Below are 15,895 nucleotides of genomic sequence, written 5' to 3' on the forward strand. Positions count from 1 at the left end.
TGGTTACAGCCTGAGCCTGACTGCAGGCAGGATCACTTGCACGTGATGTCATCTCACATGTCTCCTTATGTGCTGGCGCACCTCTCATGAGTTGAGTGACTCTCAGTGGGGCTCAGTTCATTTGAGCACCTAACCACCAAAATGTGCTGCAGCATTGTGGCAGCCTGCACGTGGGTGGGGGCTTCTGCCACAAGCTCTGCTGGATTTCTCAAAGTCTTACATGGCTCCACACTTTTCTAAAAACCCCTGCTTCCATAGACATAGGATTACATGAGGATCTCAGCTTTCAACTAGAACAATAGTGCTCATGGTGGTAGGGAAAATATGTGACACTTGAACCCAAAGGTTTGGGGGAAAAGGAATTTAACTTTCATTATTCATTAAAAATTCACTATTATAAGACAACACCTTGCCTTTCAATTTGTTAATACCTTGTAGAAGGCAATACTGGGCATAATGCCACAATCAGATATGGCTGTGTATGTATTACATTACAAAGTGAAGACACACACATCCAATTTAACTACAAGCAATTACACTGTGTGTAAGTGGCCACTCTGCTGAGAAGTTGCATAGATCTGTAGTTCACCCTGAATGCCTTTGTTGCTTATTTCTGAAGCCTGCCTATATAGAAATGAACTACCTCAAACACACAAGCATATCTTGACATGACTGTCCTCTGGTTATCTGATCTGTTCCTGGCAGTTTTAAGCCATTCAGAAATACAGCGCACTGTCAAAGCACAAGGAAGCAGAAGAATTGACTTGTTCTATATTCTTAACACATGTGCTCCTGGGATTTCAGCCATTCCTGAAATCTGTTTAGCAAGAGCAGATGAGTAATCTGCTATTCTGACTACTGAAAAGCTTGAAAATAACGCAGAAGTCATTCATTTCCAAAAGGTGAAATACAGCTGCTCCTAAACTCCTCCTGTTTTGTGCAATCCTGGAAAAAACCTTGGATGCAAGGAAATATACATCAACTTTACTACTGGAGAGCTCAGCAAGATCACTTCCAATGACCTCTGGGGAAATGCAAACTTGCTTTGCAGTGTATAGGATTTAGTCAGCCACCAGCTTACAGGAGAAGCTTCTGGTTTCAGAGGATCGCAAGCGATGAGTCAAACCTTTTAGCTATTTCTGTTGGAAAATAAATAATTTTTTGCATTTAAAATATCTTTCTGGTAGATGGAGAGGAGCAGGAAGGCTGTACAAGAGACTTGATCCTTTTTGTTCTTTTCCATTTCTCCCCATGGTAACAACACCTCACTGCTCAGAGACAGATGAATGTTCTGGAACCTTGTCTCTTCCTTGCCTGGTACTGCTGCAGAAACAGGAGCAGACGAACAGAAAGATGTATGAGAGGGCAAGACCCCTGTTCAAAGGCTGTTTTAACCTCTTCCAACAACCCATTTGTCACAACATAGTGAAGCAGAAAGACCCTGTCTCCTAGACATAGGTTAAAGAGGCAGCTATGTCCGTGTAAAACCTTCACCGTGAAGAAGTTCCCTGACACTGGTGCGGCATGGGTTGCTTTGACAGAGGATTGACTACACAACTGCTTGGGGCGCTCCGCAGCCGCAAGTTGTATTCCTCCGAGGAACACCAGCACAGCTGAAAGCTGGGAGCAGCCTCCAGCGTGCTGTACCGTTGTGCCTATAAAGAGTTGGTCAAACTTGACTGCCTACACAAAAAAAGCGTATCCCACACTACAGCAGCTAAAAGCAGTGGGAAACAGAAAAATGTAGGTGCAGCTATTTCTTCCCCACAGCCTTTCCTAATTAAGTCTGAAAATGTCTGTAAGGCGAGCCCTGCCCCATCTTTCCAAAACCAGTCACTACATGCGCTTTGTCAAAAGTACTCTTGCACTCCGTTCTGTAAATAAATGCCAGTCAGAAACTGCAAGAACATGGAGTGGAATGATGTAAACATAAAATAATACAAAGCCTTTAAGGAATGTTTGCAAGCATGGGGACAGCGGAAGTGTATCAGGCATATTGTACTTCCACAGAAGATTTCTAGAAACAGCATTAGTTCAGGTATGAGTAGGATGGTATATACGAATTGGGCAAGCAATGTAGCCCTGCGCAGCTAGAGGTTTTTACGGGACTCCCAAAATGCATACAGCAAATAATGAGAGCGCTGAGCCAGTCTCGTGCTGCTGTACACAAGCATACTCCACTGCCCGAAGTCATCTAGACCATTTCCAGCAGCAGAAGGTGTACACTGTGAAGATACGCTGTCACGCTCCTTTCTGCACAGCTTCTAAACCCAGCAACAGAAGATGACTTGAGCACGCGTCTTGAAAACTGGCTAGCATGAAGCGTACCCAAACCTTGCGGAGAGTGACTGTGCCCCTCTGCTCAGCACATCTGGAGTTCTGAGACAAGTTTTGGATTTCCCAAGACAGGAGGGATGTGGATAAACTGAAGACTTCAAAAACAGGATCACAGAGGTGTCCCAGGGATGGGAGTGCAGGACATTATGGGAAGAAGTGGAGGGACCTGGGCTTGTTCAGCCTGAAGAAGACAAGGCTGCAGTGGGATCTATTTAAAGTCAGCCATTGCCTACTTGAGCAAGACAAAAGACATAGACACTTCCCTGAGGTGCACGAGGAAATGGTGAGAGACCACAGGCATGGGCTGCAACAGGGGAAATTCTGGTTGGATATAAGGACAAAATTCCTTCCCATAAGTGGTGCAGACAAGGGCCAGATAAGAGGTGGTGGGACCTCTGTCCTGGGAAATATTCCAGACTTGACAGGACAAGGGCCCAAGGAACCTGGCCTAGCTTTGGTGAGCCCTGCTTCGAGCCAGGGTTTGGACCAGGGGCCTCCATGTGTTCCTTTTCTAATCTATGTTTTTCCATTATTTTTATCACACTTGGGTGTGGATTTTGCAATGGTTTGAATTGGCGCAACCCATCCTTCAGCTTGTGAAGCTTGTTAACCCACTTAACAGCACCACTGGAAGGGGACCGAAAACCAAGGTCTGGAAGGGAAATACCTCTTCCACTCATTTGTAACAGAAGTTTTTTCAACTAAAACATCAGGCACGTGCTAGTCTCACTCTTCCCTGTTTAGCACAAAGCAAGGAGTTGGAACAAGCTGGTGGGACGGCGCTGTGGGAGGCTTGGGGGCACAGCCACTACCCAGAAATGTTTGGTTTCGTAGGTGTGTTTCTTTTTGACTTGAAACATTATTATTATTTTAGGTGGGTTGACCAAGCAAACAAGCGCAATTGCTTGGTAGGCAGTCGTATGGATGCTGAAAGCAGAGTCCCTTTGCCCATCCCTTCTTTGGACAGCGAGTGCCTTCCCACAACGTTCCCAGCACAGAGCTCTTCTAGCACGTTATTTTGTATGAAGAGTTCAGCCAAATGAACCGTGAAGCAACGAGACAGGCAGAAATGAAGCAAGTACAAACCATGCCCACAGCAGCAGACAGGTTGAGAACTGTCTGCTTCTCCTTCACGGACGTGGTGACGAAGACCCGGCTGTACCAGCGCAGCAGAAGGACTCTCATGAACGTTTTTCTCACCAGGAGCAAAGAGCAGAATATCAAAGAAATAAATATCCTCCTTGGCCCTTCTTCTCCCTTGCTGGCCCAAGCTCCCTCGCTCTTTGGTTTCCAGCTCTGTTCTCTTTGCTGGGCGCAGCTGAAAAGCATCTCTGCCTGCCTGAGCAGCCAGCCAAAACCTGCCCTGGCCCAGTGCTGCACAGTGCCGTTCCTGCTGTTCAAGGGGTTGTTGGGGCCCCCCAGCAGGACTGGAAATGGAGAGAAGCCTGTAACTATTGTTAACTTATCCTTAATTTTCCCACATATTCCAAAGAGCTGAGGCATATGGCAGAGGAGCTGGGTCGTTTGTGTGGCAACTCTTAGGTCTACAGAAGGCACCAAAGCTGTCCTTACCTGGGCAAGGGCATGGAGGCTCCAGACTCCTTTCCCTTTGGCGGGTGCACCCACTGTGGTACACGGCAGGTTGGGAGGTAGCAGGCAGAGAGGCACCCAGCCAGCTCCAGGGGATATCCCCGGAGGATGCACCACAGCAGGCTGTGCTGTTTCTGTGTTATCGCACATCAGTGTACGTCTGTTCCTCACAGCCCTGGCAGGAACGTGTCACAGAATCACAGAATCACAGAACGGTAGGGGTGGGAAGGGACCTCTGTGGGTCATCTAGTCCAACCCCCTGCCAAAGCAGGGTCACCAACAGCAGGCTGCACAGGACCTTGTCCAGGCGGGTCTTGAATATCTCCAGAGAAGGACACCCCACAACCTCCCTGGGCAGCCTGTTCCAGGGCTCCATCACCCTCAGAGGGAAGAAGTTCTTCCTCATGTTCAGACGGAACTTCCTCTGCTTCAATTTGTGCCCGCTGCCCCTTGTCCTGTCGCTGGGCACCACTGAAAAGAGTTTGGCCCCATCCTCCTGATGCTCCCACCCTTAAGATACTTATACGCATTTATAAGGTCCTCTCTCAGCCTTCTCCAGGCTGAACAAGCCCAGCTCCCTCAGCCTTTCCTCGTTAGGAGAGATGCTCCAGTCCCCTCATCATCCTCGTAGCCCTCCACTGGACTCTCTCCAGTAGCTCCTCATCTTTCTTGAACTGGGAAGCCCAGAACTGGACAGAGTACTCCAGATGGGGCCTCACTAGGGCATCCTAGCTCCTCATGCTGACTGCAGGGCACCCCTCCAAGCGACATGTCACCTAAATATGTGTAGATACTCATACTGTCTGCTTTGCCAGTGTTTCTGCTCGGGAACTTGGGGGTGGCTTTGGTCAGCGGAATGAAGGGTGAAGGAAAAATTGTGCCCAAGGGCCAGGAGGGTGGGTATTCTGGTGGGACACTTGCGCGACTGGGACCTTAGGTGTGCTTGAACTTGGCCTGACTTCAAAGGGATGCAGGTGAGGATGGTTACAGGAGCTTCCCAAAGGATCCAGGACCATTCCACATCTTGGAGGCTAACCGGCGCAGCTCTACCCATGTCTGCATGGTTACATCCCCTTTCCCCTCCACCGCACCAGATGGCCACATCCAGGCTGCAGATGGGGAGTGCTCCCAGGCCTCAGCATTGCTTGGGAGTGTCTGAGCCAAAGCAGCATCAAGGACGGTGAGGAGCACTGAACAGAAGTGATGGTGGCAGTGTGCTCAGGCCAGCACCCAGGTCTTGTTTCACTGACCAGTGCAGACATACCTTGGTTTGCCACGGCCAGTGCATCTTCCTGCCCATCTCACTCATCAGAGCTGTACACAGACTGAAAAAAGCTGGCACAGCTGTTACAACACATGGTCAGACAGATATCCACACAAATGCAGCGGTTGCATTAATGATATCTCACTTCACCAACCAGCTCTCCCACACCCCTGGGAGTCTGGATGCTACCTACCCCGGCATCTCCTCCCATGGTATGCGTTATACTTGCTGCCAGGAGAAGCAGCTGTATCCCACAAGGACTTTGAAAGCAGGTTCTCCAGTGACTCCCTGAACAGAAAACAACCTGATTCCTCCAGTGGGCCTGCATTTGCTGCAAGGAATAACAGGGGACCACAAAACCTCTGTCCATCTTCTACATTTGTTAAAACCCTTTCTCAGGCATGCAGCCACAGAAAGAAGCTCTCATTCATACAAGATCTCTTGCAGGACTTCGTGGCAGGTAAAGCACAGAGGTGGTATTTAGGTGAAGATTTGGGTCATGAAGCAGAACTGGTGGTTGGGAAGGACAGATGCCATGGAATTTAAGGCCAAAGTAGCTACATGTGATGTCGTCTTTTATCACAGGTGATGCAGATCTCATGGCATTACAGAGTTGCCCACTGATGTACATGTACCTAAAGCATCACCATAATGGTTGCACCTTGAACCCTGGGGATGCCTTGTGGGCAAGGAGACCAGAAACGATGGTTTGAAAAAATGGTTTGCAAAAATCTGCTCTTTACTGCTCTCTGGGCTATTCTTAAAGCAGCATTTTTGCTTTTCTGCTGTATTTTATGACTTTGAAGGAGAAAATATTCCAACAGCAAGAGAGGATAATTCTGTGAAAAGCACAGGGCATCTCACTAGCATATCACTCCTAGTAGAAAATTACAGCCTGCTGCTTCATGTGTTCTTCTGCTGCCCCCCTGAGTGTCTGCTGCTTACTTTAGGACAGCCACATCTGCACAAAGAGCAGCTCTCGCTCCGGCTGCCACAAGCCCTGTGCACTAAGCTTCTAAGATCTGGGCTCTGCCAGCAAAACTGGGGGCTGACTTCTAGGCCAAATCCAGACCTGTGTGTTTACAGATATTTAAAAAATGCTGAAAGCAGATAGAAAATCCTGTCAGCCTTCCCCCATCTAGAATCCTGAGTGCTTTTCAGCCTCAGCTGACTTTAACACTCCTCTCCCCAAACACACGCATGCATGCACACACTGCTGTTTCCTCTGCAGAAGGCAACTCAGAAAATAAACTAGCTGCATTTCTTCCAGGCATGTCTGAGAAGCTGGTTTCTCATAGTAAAACCGGTGGGTTCAGCTGCTTTAATAACTGTGGTATTAGCTTGACTTGAATTGCTTTCAGGGCTTGAGGATTCTGCTGTGACCCTCACACATGAAACTGCTGGCAGAGGGAATGGCTCCAGTGTTACCTGCTGTGGGGCCTCCAGGGTCCACTGCAAGTCACTGCAAGAACTCTTATCAGCTGCTAGATGTCTCTCCAGCAGCCTCATTTCATGGGTCACATCATCTCTGAAGGATCTCTTTTACTTTTGCAGTCTTCCTAGTCCCATTGTAGAATAACTCCTGTGGGTGCCTGTGCCTTAAAGGCCCCCACTGAAATGCCCTGTCTCATCTCAACACCTGGACCTGATGAAGCCATTTCCACATGCAGGATTTGTCTGGATTCTGAAACTGAACCCTGCAACAAATATGGAAAACATCTCCAGAATACATCTGTGGGACAGTCATGGTACAATCTGCATTAACCTCCCAGTGGCAGATGAGTGAAAGTGAGTTTTCAGATGCCACCTTGAAACAGTGCTTTTTGACCATTGTAGACAGGAAAGAAAAGAGAGGAATGAAATGAAAGGAGCAGTTTTTCTTCAAAAGTGTGGTCATAAGAATACAGTTCTCATCCTAAGGGCAGGGGAAGGCACTGCCTCTGTTTTCAAATGCATTGCAGCAGGCAGTACATTAGGCAACATGGAAATGGTTACACCACCATTGGGACATTTACTGAAGACACCTAAAGGATCGGGGCCTGGACAAAGGAGAAAGTGACAGTGATGCTGGGAAGATCTTGTCGAGGTCACAATTTTTGCCTGCATCACTGAGAAGCCTTCAGACAACCACAGAAAACATCAGATAAACAACCAGCAACTGCCTCTTACAGTGCCACTGGAGTAATATTTAACCTGTATCTCCCTGGCTCAGAAAGGAAATGGAAGAACTGGAAAAGGACATAAAGACATTGGGAGGATGATGAGAAGTAAGGAAGAGTTTCTTCATCGGCCAATTATGTCAAGACACATTGGTCTAGAAGAGAGATGACCAGACTGAAAGTAGATCCCATCAGTGGTGAGGGGCAAGGAGAAGGTCAATAGGCAATAACTACTCATGTCTCTCGGTACAAGAACAGAGGCAACAAATGAAACTAGAAGATGGCAGCTTCACATCCAGTCCGAGGAGGTATTTCTTCTTACCATAAACAATCCAGCTGTGTGACCCATTACTGTTAGTTATTGTAGATCCAGCAGTTTGGCCTGGCTCAAAAACCTGTAAGAGAAACTCACAGAAGTGGATGGACAAAGTAACGGGAGAAAAGAAAAGCCATCAAAGCAAATATTGCTGTGGTCAGGAGGAACATACCCTGACCCAGCAAACAGGGCCAAACTGAGATGCTGAGTAAGGAGGAGCACGAGGCCCTTGCTTGGGGCAGCCAACAATGGTGAACCATTCATAGAGAATTACACCTCCCCGTGGCCCTGTCTCATCCCCACATGTCATTAAATCATCACTATCGTCATTAAAAACAGGCCACAGTGACTTGCAGTCAGCATGTTGCCTTATGCCATCTAAAGAAAGTATGCCATGCCTTCATGCTGCCTGCTGCCAGCTCCCAACTGGAGAGTAATGTGTTCTTGACTGTGTGAAAGAGATGGTCTCAGCTGAAGCCATTCTGCAAAACATAGTCAATGACTTGTGTGAAGGAAAGTTTGCTCAGTGTGGAAAGGAGACAGCTGAGTGGGATGCTCGTTACTGCCTCCCACTGCCTGGAGCACATTACAGAGAAGACAGCCAGACTTAAGAGTGCCCAGTGACAGGGCAGAAGGCCCCAGGGCACAAGCTGCAAGAGGGGTTGGATGTGAGGAGAGAACTCTTTCCCGTGAAAGCAATGCAGCCCTGGGACAGGCACCAGAGAGGTGGTGGAATCTCTTGTCATTGAAGATATTGAGCACTCAACTGGATGAGGGCCTGAGCTACCTGCCCTAGCATTGTGGTGAGCCCTGCTAGGCACGCAGAGTTGGGTTGGAAACTTCCAGAGATGCCTTCTGACATAAATCTTTGTCAGATTCTGGGAACCATACCCCATCTGGTGTGACCAGCCTTGCAAGCCAAGACTGTTCATCCATGTTTAATCAGACACAAAAGTGTTTTTGACAGAGGAACAGCATCCTCCATGTACGATTGAGATAGCAACCCACAGACTCCTTGGGTGGTTTGGTGCTGAGCCGGCGGCTTTCTGACTCACACAGTGCCGCTGCACTGCTGCCTGCCCTGCAGTGCTGGAAAGAGTTTGCCTAAGGGAGGAGCTGTACCTGGCACTCATGCTGAAGCACCTTCAGCCACTTTTCTGACTATTTCATTGAAGGATTATCTGTAATAGCGATTCCCACAAATCTCACAGGTATTACCTTGTCCATGGTAAGGGTAGGAAACCGTCAAGAGTCATCCTTAGGATCTTGCATGTAGCAGCCTTTACATGGTGCCCTCTGGGGAATACTTGAAGGTTTTAAAGAAAACAGAAGCAATCTCTTCTGTTTCTAATTACTCTTTAAACAGAAGTATCACCTACCAGCTCCACCCAAGCTCAGAGACCCGTAAAGCCAGTTACGCCAGGCTCTACAGCACCAGCTCCATTGCCCCAAGGAGCTGCTGTGCAGATAGAAAATATCCCACGTGGGACCAGGTGGACACTGGCAAGTGGTTTATTTTACCCATAAGGGAGATAAATGGGAAGCTCCTGTGATGCAGCCCTTCCCGAGACATGAAGTCCAAATCATCTGTAGCAGTCCCCCATGGATCCCAGTTGAAGTCACAGACAGTTTAAAGGACCAGCTTACATGAGAAGCCTGGATTTTTGCAAGGTTGCAAGAGGTGAGCAAAACCATCGCTCAGAGACACTTGTTGGAGCTAACAAAAGAGGTATGGTACGCACATGGCAGCTCAGATCTGCAGCCTTAGCTGAATCCCTTCATGAAAAGCTCCTCTACCCTCTCAGTAATAACAACAATATTATTTTTCTCTTTCTCTCTCCCGTCTGTCTGTAATTTGCTCTTCCTGGTGGAAGGGAAAGGAAGCGTAAATTACTGCAACACTGACAAGACCTGAATAGCATCTTCTGTCACTAACAGAGGAAGCAGAACACACATCTGACAGAGCTTTGTAGAATCTGGAGACGCTATCCATGTGCTTGTTTACTGACTGAAAAGATAGGCATGAAAGCAATTCAAATCATGTCCTTTTTTATCTCACTTATTTATCCAGTTTCTGGTACATCTCAGGTGTTTACTGAGCAAATTCACAACTGTTTAGCACTGAATTCACTGAGATGGGCCAGATCTAACTATTCAAGCAGACAAACCCTAATGTACATTTGCCTTGTCTCTTTTGCAACGAAGGAACTCAAATCACTTGCTCTTTCTGTGCAGCTGGAGGGCCCAGAAGTAATAGAAACTGACTCAGCAATGTGTAGACCACAGTCTTACAATGGTGGTCAAATGTTGTTATCTTGTGAATGATTCTTTACACATCGTGGCTGGAGCCAAAATGCCTCAAGCAGAAATTTGACATAGGATTTTCCATCCCAAATCAGACTCTCAGCTGGGATAATGACATAATAATCACTAACACTTTCGTATAAGGCTCCCATATTTCTACCAGATGACGTCTCAGTGCATATGTGTTGTGCAGCTGTTCCATAGTGCGCACCAAGTATGCACGCTCTATTTACTGAGCGCTCACAGAGGATGGTATTACGGGTGTGCCCAGAACACCCAGGACTGGTTGAGCACAAGCAGGTCGACCACAGAAATCATGGACTGAGGTTTTGAAGCTTTCGGGTCATTTTGGATTCAGTGGTTAATACACAGAAAAAATAGGTCTGCACACGTGTCCAGATTGCCATTCAGATGTCTGGATATTGACTGTGCATTCGGAGATACTTATTGCTGCATTACACAGCGCTGCTCTTTGCTCACAAATACTGGAAAAACAGCCCAGATTCTGGCTTTTGGCCTGAACAAAATTTCTGCGTGGGAAAAAGGGAACTTGCTCAGGAATCCTCGTTCTAGAGCCACTCCCCAGATACTGAGGTCTCCAAAATTTAAGAAAGGCTACACTTACTTAGCTCATCCTAAGTGGTTCTCCTCTTCTTCTCCCTAGCTGGACTGCACACTGCTAGTCAACGGAGCTAGTGTACGAAGGGGGAAGAATGATGTATGGCAATTCACCAGGGAGCCACTTTCTACAGAAGATGATTTTAATGTAAGGATTCCCAGTGCTTTAAGATCCTGTGAGCCAGCAGGAGCACGACCAGAGCAGACTCAGTTTAACCAATTTGTTCCTTGCTTCTGATAGGTGTCCAGATGTATTTTTACTACAACTGTGCTCTGAATCCTGCGTGTGATCTTGTACCATCTTGCTAGCAGCTGTCTTCACTGGTGGTGCCAGACACTCCCAACAGAGCTCACTGGAGAGATACCACCGTGGGCTGGAGGACACTGTAACATGTGCCAGCGACTTGCACATGACTTTTATACTGACTGAAAGCCACATCAAATGCAGAGGATATACCACTGTTTGCCCTGGGGAGTGCTCAGAAGGGATGCGCTTTTCTTAAGTGTCTGCCCTAAATACTTGTATTTTTAATCATTAATAGGAAAGTCTAGGAAATACACTTTGACAAACTAGAACTGAAATGGACAAAAAGTACCGATTTCAGTGAGTGCACGTTTCGGAGTTATGTCAGGTCAGCAGGGTCATCTGTAAGCAGCTCCGCATGGCTGGAGGCCCCATGCAGGGACGGGAGGGAGCCTGTGCCGCCATGCCGGCTGGCAGCCCTCACCTCCAGACAAGCCCCTGGATTTTGGCTCCAGGGCGACGGAGCTGCGCTTCGGGTCGATTCGGCAGTACAGCAGCTTTCTGCTCAGTTTCTGTGCCTGTCAGGGCTGCCTCCTTTCAGTTTCAGGGAAAAAGAAAGAAAGAATCAACCAGAAGCTGGCTGCTTATTCAAAACCGCACAGTGTGACTTACAGCGGGAATAAATCTCTTCAGCTTCAGCTTCTACAGAGGCAAAATTCCCTCCTCTAGTCTCGATGCTCTTTTGTCAGCAGCACGAACACGCAGCAAACTGAACGGTGCTACCATTATTGGCATCTATTGTTCTACTAACGACAGATTCAGAGGAACAGGATTTACAAAAAAAAAAAAAAAAAAGGAAACAACCCAAAGGTCTGTCAATTGTGTTAAAAGCATTCCTGCACTGCAGGGTGGGTGGTCCGCTTGGAAGTTGTTATGGTGTCAGCACAGACCAGCACAAAAGATCAGTGATGTGTGTGCAAATACACCAGTCCGATCATCGCATTTGAAACCAGGTTCCACAAGTGGCTTACCTGTCTGCTGAATCATGTTTAACACACGTCCTTCACCAGCTGGCAGCCAAGTGGGAAATTCTGCTCGAACATTGCATCCATTCTCTGTTCGGAACGTAAGTGGCATTTTAAAATAAAGATGGATACACTCTCATTTTACTCACAGGGAAACAGAGGCATAAAATTCACCAAAAATGATAAATTCTGGGTCACGGAAAACGAGGTGTCTTTGAAAACAGAGCACCAAGTTATGTGCCCAGCTTCACTGAATAAATCACTAACAAGATGGAAAGCAAAATCAAGTCCTTTTGCAGAAAGTTGTTCAGTGCAAAAACTTGACCACAGTGCTCGCAGTACCAAACACTGAAATTCTTTTTATTTTTGGAAAAGAGCTATTGACTTTTGTATCAAATGTGAAACATTTTAATATGCACTTTGTAGGCATGAGACTTGTAATTAAATTAAACGAAAATTCTTGCTATTCTTACAGCTGTGTTAATGTTAAAAAACAATGCATTAAAGTGAAACTGTATAACTGAAGATCCTGTCTGGCTTAGTGGCAAGTTAAAGAAAAGTGTATTTCGGTGGGGATTATACATCCAAGCATTATGGCTCATTTCAAATAACTTAGAAAGATTCCACTTATTACGAATTCACTTACATTTTTATAGTGTTAAAATCAGTTGTCCCATTAGCTCAGCGGGTCAGAGTCCAACGGCATTCATGGAGCAGTAGTAAGAGTACCCTCTAGCGGTCATTGTCACAGATATTAGTTAAACTTTTTAAAGTAAGCCGTTAGTGTGTTTGCTTTCTCATGCAAACAGCGTACCCAGAAAGTTTATTAAAAGGTGCACATTATGTTATTCATGCAATATCAGTCCAACAGACACAACTGCAAGGTTCGATCTTGTTTATTCACCAAAACTGCTATGCATTTAATAAAAATATTTTAACACTTTCTGTAGGCTAGGACAAAATAATTCTTTTATTTGCAGTTTTCAAAATTGTGAAGTAAATCCTAAGGAAGGATGCAAAAAAATGACAGAGCAGTAAGTTTGGTCTCCGTACCAGAGACCTTAGTAGAAACTATAACAGAGAATGGAATTAATGTACAGCTGTATAAAGATGATCTGTTGAGAACAAAGCACTGTGGCTACTGTAAAAGGGAGTCATGATTTACTGGTCTTTACAGATCCATTGCAGTTCTCTGAAGCAATCACGGAACATGTAGACTTCCCATTTAGTCATAACCTTTTAAAGATGCCTAAGTATAGAACTTACCATAATATAGAAATTAGTATCTGATAATCATTAAATATAAAACCAGAATCAGAACATAAGTACTGCGTTGGAATGTGTGAGTAGCTGACCAGCAGCTTCAGTCAAGTTAGCTTTAGTTAGACGAAGCAGGATTTACAGCGTCAGAAAATGTTGAAGGTAAGGGACAGATGGACTGAGCCTTCCCAGAAGCAAAAGACAAGGAAGAATAGCTTGAATGCCAAGCAGCCAGCAAGTGTGCTTTGTCTGCATTGAACTTCCGAACACACCTCCCAGACATGTACCACAGCACAAGAATTCGCTGTATCATATTAGTATCACACTGGTCTTCATTTAATTACTTACTACTTCATTTGATTACTTACTACTTAATCACACTTATATTGCATGATTAAGTAGTAAGTAAAGTTCTTGTTATCTGCTACCACGAAAGCATACTGCTTACTGGGTGGGTCCTCTGGGATTTGCCATGTAAACATATGAGTCAAGAGAATTGATGTCCTGTGTGAGGAACTTTGCAACCAGGATTCTGCCGAAGTTAGGATAGTTTTATGTTGTGTAGAAGTTTGCTGCAGTGTGTAATTCTGAGTGATCACTTTGGAAAAGATAAGAAGTAGCAAGAAAGCAAAGTTCACAGTATCAAGTGAACTAATGAAACGATGAAAGAAAAAAAAAAAGGAAAGTATTTAAATTATCAAGGTACTAAGGCAGAAACTGAGGTTGTATGTCACAGCACTAAAACGTTCCACAGGACCATTCCTATGGACAACAGGAGGCACAGACTCAGCAAATAAAGAAATTGGGATGAAGCATTCCAGTGCTTCTGAATGTACCATGAGAAATTACATTGCTCAGAGAAGAGAGGGAGTGGCTAGTGCAGATAAACAGTCCAAATCCATGGGTGTTTGAGGTGATTTGTACAGGCACTTTCAAGCTTTGGTAGACACCAGGGTAAAAGTTAATGAATCCATAGGGTGTTCCTGGGACTTCAGCAACTCTGCTTCCAAAAAACAAAGCCAAAGAAAAAAAAAAGAAACAAAGAAACAAAAAAACCCCCCTCAAACATAACCTAGGAAAATGTGCAACATTCAGAACTTCCTGCAAATGTCCGGAGGGGGGGAAAACTCCACAGAAAAACCCCAAAACTGGAGAAACAAGCAGTGAAAAAATGCAACTTGAAGAAGATCCAAACTTTTGACAGATCAAAATCTGGGCTGGTTGAGTTTAGCACTGACCGTGCTGACATGCCCTAGAGAGACAGACCAGATCCCGGCTCACACGAGAGTAACGCGTCCCTTGCGGCGTGGGACCACACCGGCCGAGCATCAGCTGTGACGGCTGGCGGCTGTGTGTGGCAGGGAGCAGCCCGATGCCAGACACAGGTGAGGATGCTTTCACTCAGTGGAGAACCATTTTATTGCCTCTAAATTCAAAGAGGATGCTGAAAACGGGGAGCCTTTGACCTCTGCTGTAATAAAAAATCGGGCTGAGCGAAAACCAAGGGAGTGCAGTGTCCTGCAACAAAAGTGCTGTGTCACTAGATCACTAACTGGATCCCAAATCTGGTCAGGAAGAGAAAAAACCCTTTTTATCCTCTTTTTTCTTTTTCTTCAGAAATTACTTTTCAAGATCCAGGCAATAACTGGACATACCATGTTCTTCAGAAAAAGGCTTCCAGCAAATGGCAAAGCCCAGCATACCGATACTACAAAGAAAACCAATTCTGAAAGAGTGCAAACCAATCTAAAAAATAAACGTGAGGATCTGGCTTTACCTTGCTGCTGCTATGCAAGGGTTTGATTTGAACAGGTTAACCAGGGACATTTGGATGAAGGGGATGTAACATAGGAATGTAGTATATGTCTCAAACACTTAAGAAAGGAATTAGGAGCATCAGGAATGCTTTTAATTTTTCCTTCACTCATGAACATTTCAGGAGTATTAAAACCTTTCGAAACCATTTTTCCCTGTTCCAAGAGAGAAATCAATTATTGTTGTGTGTTAAATTGCTATGGTCACTGCTACTCTTTCTGGCCAAGCAAGGCCACGTTTTCCCCTTAGAAAAAAAGAAAACAAAGCTAAGACAACAAAGTCAACTAACTGAAGGAATTCAGGTAGCAAGTGAAGACCCTGATCAGAAACTGTTTTCTGGTCATGCTGAGAGGATACACTCAGATTATGTTCAACATTCAAATGTTGTGGATGGCATAGTCCCTCAGAAGTTTCTCCCGCTGGTCCTGCATTCCCAGGAGTCTTAAGCCATAAATTGGCTCTGTATTTCTCTCACAGATAGGCTGCTGTGAACCTAAAATGCGTGGTCCAGCCACTAAGATCAATTCCATATCCTCCTCCCGTACTTCAACACACTGAACTGGCTGTGGTTTCTGGTGGCATCTGTGCTAAAGAGCAGGATAGGGGCCTGGAGGTTCATGTGGCTAGCACTGTGAGATGAACTTCTCATCACAAGTTTGTGGCTAACATTAGGAACAAAATTCTGGAGAGAGAACCAATCAAACCTATGGTCAACGGCACCAAAATGCTTTGCAGAGATTTGCAAGTACAGGAAGAGACACATCTTGCTTAAATCCTGGTAAATGGAACATGATTTTCTTGCTACAGCAGACTTTGTCAGATGTTTTACGGTTTTCTGTTCCAGCTACTCTGCACACAGGAACAAGTCAGGCTGACTTGGAAGCAATCGTCAAAAGAATCCCTTTGTGGTATGGCTTTAAAAAGAAAAGGTATAATACATTGAATGATACTTCTTTTTAAATA

The sequence above is a fragment of the Opisthocomus hoazin genome, chromosome Z (assembly GCF_030867145.1).
Source record: "Opisthocomus hoazin isolate bOpiHoa1 chromosome Z, bOpiHoa1.hap1, whole genome shotgun sequence".
Classification (NCBI taxonomy): Eukaryota; Metazoa; Chordata; class Aves; order Opisthocomiformes; family Opisthocomidae; genus Opisthocomus; species Opisthocomus hoazin.